Source organism: Felis catus, chromosome A1, assembly GCF_018350175.1.
Source record: "Felis catus isolate Fca126 chromosome A1, F.catus_Fca126_mat1.0, whole genome shotgun sequence".
In the NCBI taxonomy this organism is placed as follows: Eukaryota; Metazoa; Chordata; class Mammalia; order Carnivora; family Felidae; genus Felis; species Felis catus.
The window spans coordinates 213494477-213511426 of record NC_058368.1 but is presented as its reverse complement, the minus strand read 5'-3'; the positions used below and the strand labels follow the sequence as shown (position 1 = coordinate 213511426).

At 41.9% G+C, this 16950-nt stretch overlaps 1 protein-coding gene across 1 annotated transcript in view; it reads left to right on the top strand.

Annotated features, from left to right (window-relative positions):
• Positions 1-16950, top strand: part of PDZD2 (PDZ domain containing 2) — a 367861-nt gene that overhangs the window by 299490 nt on the left and 51421 nt on the right.

Here is a 16950-nt window from a genome sequence, read left to right as displayed (position 1 = left end):
AGTTCGAGCCCCGCGTCAGGCTCTGGGCTGATGGCTCAGAGCCTGGAACCTGTTTCCGATTCTGTGTCTCCCTCTCTCTCTGCCCCTCCCCCGTTCATGCTCTGTCTCTCTCTGTCCCAAAAAAATAAATAAATAAACGTTGGAAAAAAAAAAGAAATATCCTTCCTTCTACCTCTGACTATGAAGATTCTGAGCCCCTTGGGGTGCCTGGGTGTCTCAGGTCACTTGAACAATCAACTTCGGCACAGGTCATGATCTCACAGTTTGTGGGTTCAAGCCCCACATCAGGCTCTATGCTGACAGCTCAGAGCCTGCAGCCTGCTTTGGATTCTGTGTCTCCCTCTCTCTCTGTCCCTCCCCTGTTCTCTCTCTCTCTCTCTCTCTCTCTCTCTCTCTCTCTCTCTCTCTCTCTCTTTCTCTCTCTCTCAAAAATGAATAGACATTAAAAAAAAAAAAAAAAGATTCTGAAGCCCCTTATCTTTCAAAGAGACTTTTTAAGTAGGACCAGCCTCTGTTATGTCTGTTTTCTCTGATTGCCAGTTTCATTTTTCTGTTTCTCACATCGTAGTACTTAATCAGAAAGACCCCTCCTGATTTAAAATGGGTTAGGGGTCCCTGGGTGGCTCAGTGAGTTAAGCATCCAACTTCAGCTCAGGTCATGATCTCATGATTTGTGGGCTTGAGCCCCACATCAGGCTCTGTGCTCACAGTTCAGAGGCTGCTTGGGATTTTCTCTCTCTCTCTCTCTCTCTCTCTCTCTCTGCCTCTCCCTGACTTGTACTTTCTGTCTCTCTCTAAAAATAAGTAAATAAACTTAATAAAAAATAAAACTGGGATGGATTTTTTTCAACAATTTTTTGGTTAAGCTGTTGTTTCGATATTCAAATTTATTTCCTCTAGCAGCAGACATATTTACTTAATAGCTATTTGTGGAATTATCTTTTGAGCTAGTAGAGACAGACAGGTAGCCTGCATGTCATACACACACACCTTCTCCTCAGCATCAAAGCTGTAATTCTTCCTGACCTTCTTCCCACTGAGACCAGTACAACCTCAGAGGTTGGTAATGTGGCCCTGCCGAATGCCCACAACCAGGCCCTGGTAGGAGCCCATGCTCAACTATAGCCAGCCTGATGCTGCCATCCATATGCTGAGGGCTGTTCTGGGCACTCTGGGAGATACAAAGGGATAACAGACACAGTCTTCCTCTCTTAACAGGACTTCTTATATTCTGTAATGAATTACGGTTATTTCTATACTTTTCATATTCCCCTCTTCCACATAATATATTCCTAGGAACCATATCCCATATTGACCCGTTCCTTCCAGGAATCTGGGAGGGCTCAATGGATGGGGTGGTGTTTGACTAATCCATGGATTTTTCCATAGGAACACCCGCAGAAGTAGGTAACCTTTTAGGACAGAAAAGCAACATGCACAGTGGTCCTCAAATAGGAAATTTTACAGCCTATTCAAGGATCAACAAATAAAAAAAAAAAAAAGCACAGATGTTCAGCCTGTGCTTTTAGCTCCAGACTAAGGAATTTGACTTAACAACTACTCTACTCAATGATGGTTTTCAAGTTGAATGAGTCAGAGTATTTGTTCTTTTTTAAAAAATTCATTTATTTATTTTAGTTTACATCCAAGTTAGTTAGCATATAGTACAATAATATTTCAAGAGTAGAATCCAGTGATTCATCCCCTATGTATAATACCCAGTGCTCATCCCAGCAGGTGTCTTCCTTTAATGCCCCTCGCCCACTTAGCCCATCCCCCTGCCCACAACCCCTCCAGCAACCTATAGTTTGTTCTCTATATTTAAGAGTCTCTTATGTTTTGTTCCCCTCCCTGTTTTTATATTATTTTTGCTTCTCTTCTCCTATGTTCATTTGTTTTGTATCTTAAATTCCACATATGAGTGAGGTCATATATTTGTCTTTCTCTGACTAATTTCGCTTAGCACAATACCCTCTGATTCCATCCATATAGTTGCAAAATGGCAAGATTTCATTCTTTTTGATTGCTGAGTAATACTCCATTGTGTGTATATGTGTGTGTATACCACTTCTTCTTTATCCATTCATCTGTTGATGGACATTTAGGCTCTTTCCATACTTTGGCCATTGTTGATAGTGATACTATAAACATTGGGGTGCATGTGCCCCTTTGAAACAGCATATCTGTATCCCTTGGATAAATACCTCGTAGTGCTGTTGCTGGGTCGTAGGGTAGTTCTATTTTTAATTTTCTGAGGAACCTCCATACTGATTTCCAGAGTGGCTGCACCAGTTTGCATTCCCACCAGTGGTGCAAAAGAGTTCCCCTTTCTCCGCATCCTCGCCCACATCTGTTGTTGCCTGAGTTGTTAATTTTAGCCATTCTGACTGGTGTGAACTGGTATCTCATTGTGGTTTTAATTTGTATTTCCCTGATGATGAGTCATGTTGAGCATTTTTTCATGTTAACCATCTGGATGTCTTCTTTGGAAAAGTGTCTATTCATGCTTTTTGTCCATTTCTTCGCTGGATTATTTGTTTTTTGGGTGTTGAGTTTGATAAGTTCTTTATAGATTTTGGATACCAACCCTTTATGGGATGTCATTTGCAAATATCTTCTCCCATCCCATCAGTTGCCTTTAGTTTTGCAAATTGTTTCCTTCGCTTATTATCTTGATGAGATCCCAGTAGTTCATTTTTGCTTTTGTTTCCCTTGCCTCCAGAGATGTGTTAAGTAAGAAGTTGCTGTGGCTGAGGTCAAAGAGGTTTTTGCCTGCTTTCTCCTCTAGGAGTTTGATGGCTTCCTGTCTCACATTTAGGTCTTTCATCCATTTTGAGTTTATATTTGTGTATTGTGTAAGAAAGTGGTCCATGTTCATTCTTCTGCATGTCGCTGTCCAGTTTTCCCAGCACCATTTGCTGAAAAGAGTGTCTTTATTCCATTGGATATTTGTTCCTGCTTTGTCAAAGATTAGTTGGCCATCCATTTGTGGGTCCATTTCTGGGTTCTCTATTCTGTTCCATTGATCTAAGTGTCTGTTTTTGTGCTAGTACCATGCTGTCTTGATGATTACAGCTTTGTAATACATCCTGAAGTTCGGGATTGTGATGCCTCCAGCTTTGGTTTTCTTTTTCAGGATTGCTTTGGCTATTCAGGGTCTTTTGTGGCTCCATACAAATTTTAGGATTGTTTATTCTAGCTCTGTGAAGAATGCTGGTGATATTTTGATAGGGATTGCGTTAAATATGCAGATTGCTTTGGGTAGTATTGACATTTTAACAATATTCTTCCAATCCATGAGCATGGAATATTTTTCCTTTTTTTGTGTGTGTCTTTTTTGATTTCTTTCATAAGCTTTCTGTGGTTTTCAGTATATAGCTTTTCACCTCTTTGGTTAGATTTATTCTTAGGTATTTTATGGGTTTTGGTGCAATTGTAAATGGGATCGATTCCTTGATTTCTCTTTCTGTTGCTTCATTATTGGTGTATGGAAATGCAACCGATTTCTGTGCATTGATTTTATATCTTATGACTTTGCTGAATTCATGGATCAATTCTAGCAGTTTTTTGGTGGAATCTTTTGGGTTTTCCATATAGAGTATCTGTCATCTGCAAAGAGTGAAAGTTTGACTTCCTCCTTGCTGATTTGGATGCCTTTTATTCCTTTGAGTTGTCTGATGGCTGAGGCTAGGACTTCTAATACTGTGTTGAATAACAGTGGTGAAAGTGGACATCCTTGTCATGTTCCTGACTTTAGGGGGAAATTCAATCCTCAAGGGGAAAAACTGAGAACTTTCCTCCCAGAGTATGTGTTCTAAGGTTACTTTAGTGGTGAGATAGAGAAACAGCTGGACTGAATAAAAGCAGGGCAGGGGCAGTGGAGTGCAGAGACAGGAATGGAGGCCTTCGCTATAGTCCCACTGGGAAGTGACCAGAGCCTGTGTGGCAGGAAAGGTGGCCATAAAGATGGGAAGGCAGGAAGCAGTGTGACTGACTGGTCAGGGGAGGAGAGGAGCAGGCCCAGCCCACCAAACAGAGTGCTGGGTTCTGCGGGCAGGGCCTTCTTGGTGGTAGAAAAGATGGATGAAAAGGATTTCCTCCCCACTTTGTGTGTGTGTGTGTGTGTGTGTGTGTGTGTGTGTGTGTGTATGAAGGCAGGGCCAATCCTAAGCAATAGTTTCAATAGGATTTAGTTGACCTTTGAAACCTCCGACTTGATGTCATCTGTTCCTCCTTACTTGCTAGTTCCTCTCTTCACAGGTTTCCTGAAGCCCAGTGTCCTCATACTGCTCTAAACTCCCCTCCTGAGGGTCCCCGCAGTCACCCCCCAATTCCTGCGAGACTCCAGGCTCCTAAGAAGTCCGTCCTTCCTTCTTCTCCAAGTCATTTCCCCCCTTTCACTACTAACATCGATAACAAAACAGACCACCCAACAAACAAAATCTTTTCCGTTTCTTCCAAGCAGTATGTTTGTGAATAAAGCAATCTAATTAAACCAGTCTAAATGGTGGCCAGTAATTCTAGGTCACTGAGCAAACAGTGTGCATTTTAAAAAGAGAATCCTTGTTACTTCATATGAGTTTCTTACCAGTGTCATTTTAAAATGAAATTTAGGGGCGCCTGGGTGGCGCAGTCGGTTAAGCGTCTGACTTCAGCCAGGTCACAATCTCGCGGTCCGTGAGTTCGAGCCCCGCGTCAGGCTCTGGGCTGATGGCTCGGAGCCTGGAGCCTGTTTCCGATTCTGTGTCTCCCTCTCTCTCTGCCCCTCCCCCGTTCATGCTCTGTCTCTCTCTGTCCCAAAAATAAATAAAAAACGTTGAAAAAAAATTTTAATTAAATAAATAAAAATAAAATGAAATTTAAAGGTAAAATCATAAAGTGTGGATGCTAAAGATATTTTTAGAGGAAATACCATGGTAGACCAATAAGCCTTGTCTCCAGTAGCAGCTTCCTTAAGAGGTCTCTACTTGTCTGTACCTTTGCTTCAACTTACTAAGTTATGCTTCCTAAAACTTCTCAAGTTTGTTCACAGTGACTTTGGATAGGGGTAGAGGTGGGGAGGTAGGAGGTTCATAGGGTCTGAACTATTCCTACAGTTGAGAGGTCAGCAGTTACAAAGGCCAGATCATAAACATTTGAGGCTTTGCTGGCCAAACAGTCTCTGTTACACTGGTTCATCTCTGCCTTAGTAGTGCAGAAGTGGTCATAGGGAATAAGTGAACTAATGGGCATGACTGTGTTCCAATAAAACTTTACGAAAATAGATGTTGAGCCAGATTTGGCCCCCTGGCAGCAGTTTGCCAACCCATCTATAGATGATCATGTGGGATCCCGGGACAGCCTCTCTTACTATTGCTTCCCATGTGGGCTCCCATGAGCATACCCCAGCTTTCTATTCAGATTCTTCAAAAAGTACATGCCCTTAGAAATATATACCAGCAAATAAGCATGAAGTTAGTACCATTCCTGGAAAATAAAGAGTTGAGGGTGCAACTCATGCTTATCTGGAAAAGGCAGCAGAAGGCCTTAGGGTGCCCCCTGGAACTTACCAGCACACCAAAATGTACTGTCTTCAGCATGACCAGTTACTCTTCATCTAAAACCTGCCTCAATGGTATGTTCAGGTTTTTAAAAATATTTATTTATTTTTGAGAGAGAGAAAGACAGAGTGCGAGCAAGGGAGGGGCACAGAAAGAGAGGGAGACACAGAATCTGAAGCAGGCTCCAGGCTCTGAACTCTCTGCACAGAGCCCAACGCAGAACTCGAACTCACAAGCCGTGAGATCATGACGTGAGTCGAAGTCGGACACTTAACTGACTGAGCCACCCAAGCTCCCCTAAAATGATCTTTTACTATTTTCCTAAGCCAGATAATCATGTAAAACTTTTTCTAAAACATTTGTATAGAGAAAAGGCCCTGGAAGAATCTTAATTCAGCCTTATTTTCTTTCTCCAATCCTCCTTCTTGCTTCTTGGGTCTCTTTTAACATGTCTTTTCTGATAGCTCACCCACCTCTACTTTTTGTGTGTTTTGAGATTTTCCTACACACACATGATTTTATCATTCTGGAGTTTAGGGTAAAGAATATCATAGTCCTGCTCCCAGAAATATGTCCATGGCAGGCAGGCAGGCAGCCAGCTCTTGCTGAGAAATGACCCAAGGATCTGTCTTTAGGAGCCAGCCCACAGGCCAAAGAAGAGCTCCAGACTGCACATTTTTCTCACCCACGAGGTTATGGAACATGGCGAGAGTGAGAGATTCCTACTTTGCAGAGAATGTCTGTACTTGCCTTGCCTCAATTTGAAATCAATACCAAGGAGGGACATGTGCCAATTCTCCTTCTTGCGATCCACATCTCCTATTATTTTTGAAGAACTGAGTCACTTGAGGACATTGTCCTCTCCTTGGGAGGGTGACCCATACAGACCCACCACTAGGGGAGGCAAACTTGGGCCAACAGCTGATTACATTCCTACGTCCTTAGAGGTGATTTCTTTGCCTCCGCTTTCTAAGGGACTAAGAAATCTAATTGGTATGCATAAAAATCGTCCAAATAATCAACATAATATGTCGAGCCCATTCACATTGTTTGGGGATGATCAATGGGATGAACCCAGAAATGGGCTCAGAACAAGGACAGTATTCCTTCATCTTCAGAGCGCCAGCCTGAGCGCCTGGGTCCACGTCAGCTGCTGCTTTTCCCCCAGCTGCATCTGATGCTCTGCACACAGATGTGTACACTACGTGTACCAGAGCGTTCTGGGGTCTGGCAAGGTTCGCTTTTAGGTTTTCCTGTTTTCCTCTTCAGTCCTGAGTCGTCTTTGTTAGGAAGCAATGAATCTAGTGTAGCGGTAGATTTGTGTTTTAATTTCTGAAGTCGACTCACAGCCTTCTTGCTACCTCGGGCTGATTTATTGTTGTTCTGATTCCCTTTTTCTGAATGGCTATTCATTCCCAGCCCTGGCCTCTTTGATGGCCATCTGGTTCTCCTTCGGTCACTCAAACATCTGCCCCAGAGATTTGGAAAATGAGCTTCCTTTGGCAGCCTAAAAATAATCTTAGTGTGACTGAAGCATGAAAGGGAAATCACCACGCTCCACAGTCCGGTAGATACTGACCAGGGGAATGAGCCAGCACAGCTTCCTAGGGATTTGGAGCTTGGAGGTCTTCTGTCACATCTGCAGATTATTTTTTTTTCAAGTGCTGGGAACTGTAAAAACATGGCATGAACTGGGTGCAACCCATCCTCCTGCAGTTTTCCTTGGGATCGGATTTGCTTGCACAATGGAAGTGGTTGGAGATAAAAGCCACACGTTGCATGGTTTGTTTGTAAGGCTTCAAGGGTTTGCTGAGGAAGACACATGATGCTCAGGGTCCAACACTCTTTTAGTCACAGTGTGTTTAAGGAGATCTCATAAATGTTTCGGACAGCAATTACAGAACATTTCTAAACACTAGGCTTTTAACTGGGACCCAGGGGGCCTGTCTCTAAGGCAGTGATGGTTTGCTCCTCACCTCCAGAAGAATGAAATTTGCCAGAAGCTAAAAATCAATCCCTAGGCTGTTTCTCATACACAATTATTTCTAGCCTCATTGTCCAGTGCAGCTTTTCAGAGGTGCTACAAAGAGATACAGTGTCAACATAATCATGATACTCAAACAAGTAAAATGCCAACAAATTCAAATCCCCTTGCAAGTCATAATCCAAAGGTATTAAAATCTAAAGTAACTAACATCGAAACTTAAGTTTCCTTCACTTTTTGAGTTAAAAACCAAAGCACTTAATGGCCTTCTCAGACCTCTCCTATTCCTTATTTTGCTCCATCTTCACAAATGAGATTTTTTTTTTTTTTTTTTTTTTTTTTGTAAATGAGATTCTTGATGCTAGGGAGAGGTTGTGTGCTCTTCAGCATCTGCAGCCTGGGCGATTTCTCACTGGAACAAATGTGGCTCTTTCAGCTCCAAGAAAGCTGAATTTGTTGGACAGCAAGTCTCTTGTGTGCTTTCCTTTTTAATGAAATGTAAATGAACAAAGAGAAAATGGACCTATTACCCTTGACATTTAGAAAAATGAGCCAATCCCTCGCTTCTAGACAGTTGTCCCAGGCAAAATTTTGTTCCCAGGACCTTATTTAATTTTGCCAAAGACCACATCAAGAACTTTTAAAAGTTTGAGTTTTTACACTACAGTTTCATGGATGCTGGCACAAGACAGGAGATTCCTGGGTCAGAGACAAACGACTTTATTACTCATGGCACAGCAATTACCTTTTGGCTTTCTCCAATCCCAGTTTAGGATTCAATCCCAGTTTAGAGAGTCATGTTTGCATAATTTCCTCCTGTACCTCTGTGTCCTATGGGAATGATACAGAGGGACTTGAGTAGATGCTCATACAGTGGATTTATCTCATGGCTAAGGAACCCTGATTGTTGGCAACCTGAATCTTTTATGACAGGCTCGGAGCAAATCTGACTACCCTTTGCTCCAGAGAGAGATGTTATCTTTATTATACTGGACAATGAACAAACCTGCTTTTTCTTTCAGAGACACTGTCTCTGACTTTCAAGGCTGTTTACAAACATCCTTGAAAAGATAGATAATCTAGAGTAAAAACAGCCTATGTCTCTTTTCATAAGCCACATAGGAATGGGAGAGACCTATGGAGAACCCTGCAGCCCATAGCAGAGACCCAATCATATCAAGTAAAGGACAGCTGATGAAAATATTCTTGGCTTCTCTAAATACAACTCAGTGTGTGTCGGTTATTTGGAGTCCATGACCATGAATTTAAATTCAACTGGCAGAAGTCTTCCTCCCAGTCTGGATGGGGGAAATCAACCGGGTCCTACTTATAGTACTTTTCATTTATATTCAGGATTTTCTTGATTTGCATTTGCACTTTGAGATGAAAGTGGAAGGCTCCCTGTGCACTGCATTTCGTGTGGATCGTGCATCTGACAGATCCTCTGTGATCTCGGGTGCAGGCATTTCCAGTCCTGGGCCACGTTCTCCATTTCCACCACCTCTTAGAAGTGCTTAGACTAGAGAAAGCCATGTCTTCCCTCCCCCATTTACTCAGCTGGAAAAACACCTTCTGTAGATTCATGAACCAGATGTGCTGTTGATGATTCTGAAGCTTATGCCCCTAATGAGCTAGTAAGGGCTAATACTTCTGCCACCTGCTCCTTGAGATTTGTCTTTCCTCAGGTTTTGAATGTTCTAAGGGTTGAGTAACATTGCTTCCTGCTACATATTTTGGGGTAGTAATTGGATATGCCTCTAGTGTTTTGTGTCCATCTCCTTTGGGGAAGACTCAGTCTTGTTTAACCTGCTGTTTAAATGGACTCCTTTCTTCTTTCATAGCCCTGCTTGTTGAGTCTATGTACTTTTTATACTTCTTCTGTCTCTTTGCTTTCTGACCTAGATTTTTTTTTCTCTAAAATACTGTTCTAGATTCTGTCATGTGGGGCTCATCATTGGGAAAGACATGGAATCAATGAGTCCTCTGTCTACTGAAGTATCCATTGTTCAAATGCATCTTCACCATCACCACCTCTGAGTTGGCTAATTCCACACAGGAAATATTCTCCCATCTGACCAGCATCCAGTTCTGGCCTATTATCATCCTGCCTGGCTCCCCCTGCTATGTCTCATGTTTGCTTCCTTTACAATGTAATTTCATACATTTCTTAGGCCACTTCCATCAGGCCAACAGAAATAACCTAGTCCCTTTAAAATTTACCCAGAAATATTTTTAAATCTCTTCCTGGGCTTCTTCACCCTTCACCTTTAAATCTGTCCAAACTTTCTGATCCCTCTTTGGTATAGCTGTCTCAAATCCTCTTACTCAAGCCCTGCAGTTTTGAAATCACCTCTCATTGTTCTCTGGGCCTGAGATCTCCATAGAAGTATTGTTGCATTCTGTTCCCTGTGGTTTTGCCTCTTCTTCTCAGATGGATTTCTTGAGGCCCTGTCAAGCCCTCCCTTCTAGTAAAAACTAAAGTGGTTCCCCACTTTTATGACATCTACTTTAATTGTAGTTAGGAACTGGCCTCCTGGACTTCACAGTCTCCTCTCCCCTTCATATCTGCACAGCCTGTTGTCTAAGATCTCCGTTTTTCCTTTAAGGAAACCTCTTTCTTCCTCTAAGAAATCTTCACATATTCCTTTATTTTCTCTCTTCCACTGATTCTGCTTTGATTGTAAGTCCACCGCATTTTCTCAAATCCTCCTTGGTGTCTTGTGCAAACCTGATTTCTAAAAACATGCATTTCCAGGTACATGCATTTGAAACTGTCTTCTTAGAAGTTTGCAGTAATTTTATGGTGCTTTGTTCTCATCTTGAACTCAGCAAGATGGCAGGCGTATTCTTGTGGCGTCCCCATTCGTTTTGCTTTGTTCATTCATTAAATGTGCCACCCTTGTGTAGGTATGAAGTTGAAATGTTTATCTCTGCAGTCTAGAGCTATAATCAGAGTCTATGTAGTCATCAGATCTAGAGGCACCATGAGACTTGGTGGGGAGAAAGCTTGAGGTGTTTTGTTTGAGCTGAACCCTCACTATAATTTCATGATACACATTAGGTACTCTGTTAGTACTCTGAAGTGCATTTTTATTTAATCCTCATAATAACCCTTATAAGATCATTCTAAGGCAAATTTATCCCTTTAAAAATAAATACTTTGGGGGCACCTAGGTGGTTCAGTCGGTTGAGCATCCGACTTCAGCTCAGGTCATGATCTCACAGTTCGTGAGTTCAATCCCTGCATTGGGCTCTGCACACTTTGTTGAAGTGTTGAGCCTGCTTGGGATTTTTTTCTCTCTCCCTCTCTCTGCCCCTCCCCCACTCATTCTCTCGCTCTCTCTCTCGCGCTCTCTCTCTCTCTCTCTCTCTCTCAAATAAATTAACCCTTAATAAAATAAACAAAACTCTAAAAAAATAAAAATAAACACTGTTGGGGCACCTAGCTGGCTCAGTCAGTAGAGCATGCGACTCATGATCTCAGGGTCATGAGTTCAAGCCCCCCATTCAGCATGGAGCCTACTTAAAAATAAATAAATAAACAATCCTAAAATTTGTATGGAACCATAGAAGATCCCGAATAACCAAAGTAATGTTGAAAAAGAAAACCAAAGCTGGAGGCATCATAATCCCAGACTTTAACCTATATTACAAAGCTGTAATCATCAAGACAGTATGGTATTAGCACAAAAACAGACACATAGATCAGTGGAATAGAACAGAGAACCCAGAAATGGACCCACAATATATGACCAACTAATCTTCAACAAAGCAGGAAAGAGTATCCAATGGAAAAAAAAAAAAAAAAAACAGACCTTTTAGCAAATGATGCTAAGAACTGGACAGCAACATGAAGAAGAATGAAACTGGACTGCTTTCTTACACCATACACAAAAATAAACTCAAAATGGATAAAAGATCTAAATGTGAGACAGGAAACCACCAAAATCCTACAGAAGAAAACAGGCAGCAACCTCTTTGATCTCAGCCACAGCAACTTCTTACTTGACTTATCTCCAGAGATGAGGGAAATAAAAACAAAAATGAAGTTTTGGGACCTCATCAAGATAATTCTGCACAGCAAAGGAAACAGTCAACAAAACTAAAAGCAACTGATGGAATGGGAGATATTTACAAATGACATATCAGATAAAAGGTTAGTACCCAAAATCTATAAAGAACTTACCAACCTCAACACCCAAATAACAAATAATCCAGTGAAGAAATGGGCAGAAGATATGAATAGACACTTTTCCAAAGAAGACATCCAGATGGCCAACAGACACATTAAAAGATGCTCAACATCACTCATCATCAGGGAAATACAAATCAAAACCATAATGAGATATCACTTCACACTTGCCAGAATGGCTAAAATTAACAACTCAGGAAACAACAGATGTTGGCGAGGATGTGGAGAAAGGAGACTCTATTGCACTGCTGGTGGGAATGCAACCTGGTGCAGCCACTTGGGGAAATGGTGTGGAGATTCCTCAAAAAATTAAAAATAGAACTACCCTACAAGTCAGCAGTTGCATTGCTAGGTATTTATCCAAAGGATTTAAAAATGCTGATTTGGGGGCATCTGGGTGGCTCAGTCGGTTAAGTGTCTGACTTCGGCTCAGGTCATGATCTCATGGTTCACGAGTTCGAGCCCTGCGTCGGGCTCTGTGCTGACAGCTTGGAGCCTGGAGCCTGCTTCCGATTCTGTGTCTCCCTCTCTCTCTGACCCTTCCCCCATTCATGCTCTGTCTCAAAAAATAAGTAAACATTAAAAAATTTTTTAAAAAATGCTGATTTGGAAGGGCATATGCATCCCAATTTTATAGCAGCACTATCAGCAATAGCTAAATTTGGAAAGAAGCCAAATGCCCATCAACTGATGAATGGCTTAAGAAGATATGGTATATAAGGGCACCTGAGTGGTTCAGTTGGTTAAGCAGCCGACTTCGGCCCAGGTCATGATCTTACGGTTTGTGAGCTCGAGCCCTGCACTGAGCTCTGTGCTGACAGCTCAGAGCCTGGAGCCTGCTTCAGATTCTGTGCATCCCTCTCTCTCTGTCCCTCCCTTGCTTACAGTGTCTTCTCTTTCTCGCTCTCAAAAATAAATAAACATAAAAAAAAAAGATGTGGTATACACACACACACACACACACACACACACACACACACACACACTGGAATATTACTCAGAGATGAAAAAGAATGAAATCTTTCCATTTGCAACAACATAGATGGAACTGGAAAGTATTATGCTAAGCAAAATAAGTCAGAGAAAGATATGATTTCAGTCATGTGGAATCTGAGAAGCTTAACAGATGAACATAGGGGAAGGAAGGAAAAATACAAACAGGGAGGCAAACCATAAGAGACTGTTAAATACGAAGAACAGACTGATGGTCGATGAGGGCGTGGGGGTGGGTTAAATGGGTGACGGGCATTAAGGAGGGCACTTTTCAGGATGAGCACTGGGTGTCATATGTAAGAGATCGCTGGGTTCTACTGAAGCCAAGACTATGCTGCATGTTAACTAACCTGAGAATTAAAAGAAAAAAAAGAGTCAACTATCTAAAATATATACATACATACACACACACACACACATACATATGTACATACTGTTGTTTCTATTTGCATCATGAAAAACCGCCTCTGATGTCCATGATCTATTGATATATTCTGGGCACAACCCATGTCACGACCTCTAGTAACGGAAGTTGCATTAACTTGGCATGCGGTGCAGGTGCTTCTCGTTCATATAGAGAGTGAGGCAGGTTTCCGCCATTGCTGGTTAACATGCCAATGTGCCCAACAGAGAGCGGCATGATCACCACCCTCCCTCATCCTTTGGCTGACAGCTTATTGTGGTGCAGCTGGAGCCTCCATCCTTCCCTCTAGAGTAAGCTCGGTAATTGCAGCTCAGCTCTGTCTGGACCAGGGCAGTGATGAACTGTGGGGCCTGCTCCACTTCCACCGGCCTGGGCATTCTTTCTTCGCTCTCCAGGGGATTCTCTTACACACCAAAGTTTGTCCAGGTCAGTGCTGAGACCTGGGAGTCTCCTCACAATCAGATCCGTTCTAAGTACCTGTGTCAGGCACTTTCCACTCTCCCCGCTGCCTCAGCCTCACAACGACATCCCCACACCTCCAGAGACCCTTTATTGGCAACTCCTGAGCCTCCGGGGGACCTCTTGTTCAAACTGGGTTGCTTTGTAGCTTTCTCCAATCCCAGCTTTAGGATTCCGTTTTTCTCAAGTTGGATCCGTTAGCACATAGTCATGCTTACTGGTTTCCAGAGTCTTGTTGCTATTGTCTTTTGTTCTCTTTGAACCCTTGTGGGATGATGTCTGTCATTTTAAAATCTCTTCTCTGTCATTTGAGTGTGGCTTCCCATGAGGGGGAGAAAAGGAAGGAAATCTATCTTTAATCAGAAAATTATTTAATTCTTTTTTAAAAAAATTTTTCTTTTACATTTATTTTTGAGAGACAGAGTGAGACAGAGCACAAGGTGGGAGGGGCAGAGAGAGAAGGAGACAGAATGTCAAGCAGGCTCCAAGCAAGTGTTCAACACAGAGCCCGACGCGGGGCTTGAACCCACGAACCATGAGATCATGACCTGAGCCGAAGTCAGTCACTTAACCAACTGAGCCACCCAGGTGCCCCAGAAAATTATCATTTAATTCTTAAAGCCCATTTTGAGATGAGGATGCTGAAACTCAAGGAGGTTGGCTCATGCACCTACACTGGTAGTAAATGGTGCAACCAGATCTGTACCCAGGCAGCTGCTCTGCTCTGCCACTTGTCTGTAAAGCCAGAAGCTAAAGATTCTACTTCAGTGCGAATCTCGTAGGCTACAAGTGTAGAAAACTGTCCAAACGGAAAGGCTCTAACTTGGAAATTGGCAAATTACGTTAGATTCCATTAATATAATGGCATTGTTGTATAACACATGAATTAGAAATTGCTGATGAATAATAGATTATACCAGCTGAACCAAAGGCCTTCCAGGAGCACTTTTTGCACATTTCATTTTAAAACAACTAAAATGACATCATTCCTAGAACAGCTTGATTTGTTCCATGCATCTAAAATAATAAAAATACAACAAAGGGACTCTTTAGAGTGGGGACATTTTCAGACAATAGTCACGAGACTGAAGAGAGGCCCATTGTGATCAAAATTGCGCTTTGCATATTGTTACTTCCTGTTCGTTGACTTACATACCACCTAAAATCATGACAGCTTTCTGTTGTGAGAGGGAAAGGTTCTGTTTAAATTCAGAACCCAGTGCTAACACTTTGAGGGGGTTCTGAAATAAGATTGCACGACTGCCTGAGCTCAACAGTGTGCCATTTGCAACTCTCTGAGACGTCTCGAGGTCCATTCTTGTTGGCTTTAGTCACAGGCTTTCAGTAGTAACGTTAACACACCCACCATCTTTAACGTAAGATTTCTTTGGTATAAGAAATGATATTGGTATTTTATAGATCATAGAAACCAAATGTCATTTCTTTCTTTGGTGCATTTCAGATTAAAAAAAAAAAAGTTATTCCTTAAGGCTGTGATTCTCTTACTTCGAAACCGCCTCTCTCAGATTCTGAAAATAAAGCAGAATTGGCAGCCGTGGGGCTCACATCACAAGAACACAGATTTGACACCGCATGTGTGTGCTCTTGTGAAACTACACCCCTCAGCTTGTGCTCTCGTTTGCTGTACACATGATCTAGCCTAGATCCGGGATATATGTTATAAACAAAAGGGTGTTACTGAAGGGTCTCTATTTTTTTCCTCATCTGTCAGTGGAGAGAATATTTTTCTTTTACCTTGGGACACATGTTTGCTGTGAACATTAAGTGGGAAAAATTTAAGGTGTACGAACTATATAATACGATACAGTATTGATCATCCAAAGTATTAATTAAAAAGTATCTAGGGGCGCCTGGGTGACTAAACGTCCAACTCTTGATTTCAGCTCAGGTCATGATCTCACGGTTTAGTGACTTTGAGCCCCACGTCAGGCTCTGAGCTGACGGCACAGAGCCTGCTTGGGATTCTCTCTCTCCCTTTCTCTCTCTCTCTCTCTCTCTCTCTCTCTCTGCCCCTTCCCTACTCATGCTCTCTCTCTCTCTCAAAATAAATAAACATTAAAACAAAACAAAAAAAAACAGTAAAAAAAAAAAATCCTCTAAGGAGGGAGGGAGGAAAAATCCTAGTAATGCATGAAACTGGAAATTAGGAGACTAAGAAGTCTCAGCCTTACCTGTAATGAGTTGAGAAGGCTTGGGCAGGTCACTTGCCTTTCTGTTACTCATATGAGGGCTTATGTCATCTCCAAAATTTCTCTGATTGTATGAAAACCTAGGGCCGTGCTGGAAAAACAGAGGGGAAAATGGAAGAAGGAAGCTTCATGAGTCCAGAAACATTTGGCTAGAATTGTTTTCCTCCCTTGACATGAGATCCTCAAACATGCTTTCTGATGGTTTGGGCTGTGGCTTCTATGTAATAAGCCACCCACTGAATGAGCACAGAGGAAGTAATGACTTACAAGCTGAGGAATCCTTTCTCTGTAGGCTGATAGCCCGGGTCAGGTGGTATAAGAGAAAGAACCGGGAACTTAACTCCATCTCCAGTAACTGCTGTTTACGGTCTGGAGACAGGTTCTTTCCATAAAGCTTTTAAATTAAGCAAAGGAGAGGCCCCGAGGCTTCTCTCTAGATTATTCCTATTTGCATGTCTCCTCCTGTGCCCCAGATCTCTGGCATGTCTCCAAGAGGCTTCTTTTGCACTGGGTGTGAATTAAATGTTGCAGTTCGGGGTTGGGAAAGACATCCCTCTTGAGAATCTCTAAAATCATCCTCAACATTCCAGTCTTGCCTTTACTTAATAATTTAAACCTGGAGACCTGCCAATCCCTGACATTATAATAGGGATTCACCAAATTTATCTTTGTTTTTATATATCAGGATGAATTTGTTTTCCCAGTGCCCCTTCCTCAACTTACCTACATCTCCTCATTTCTCAGACCTTTTCTCCTCCCCTTTTTCTCATCCAAAAAGATAGGTGAATTTGAGGAGGGAGGGGAACTTGAGAAGGAGGTGGGGTTTACCTCAGAGATTACTCTTACTGCTTACTCTATACATTTTCATATACTGAATTTGATACACAATGTATAATTTTTATTATCTGTTAACACTCAGGGTTTGGGTTGTTTGTTTGTTGGTTGGTTTTTACATCATAACTATATGGCTTTCAATGACCATGAAGTATTAAAGGATATCTTCTATGTCTTTTTAAAGTTCATATGTTTCTTCATGTGAATCCTACCTATTTTAACTAACATGACTTTTTCCCTTCAAAACCTCAAAGGAAAATAAAATTTCAAATGGAAAAGCTCATTGTTTGATCTCTCTCATAAGTTATGTACAT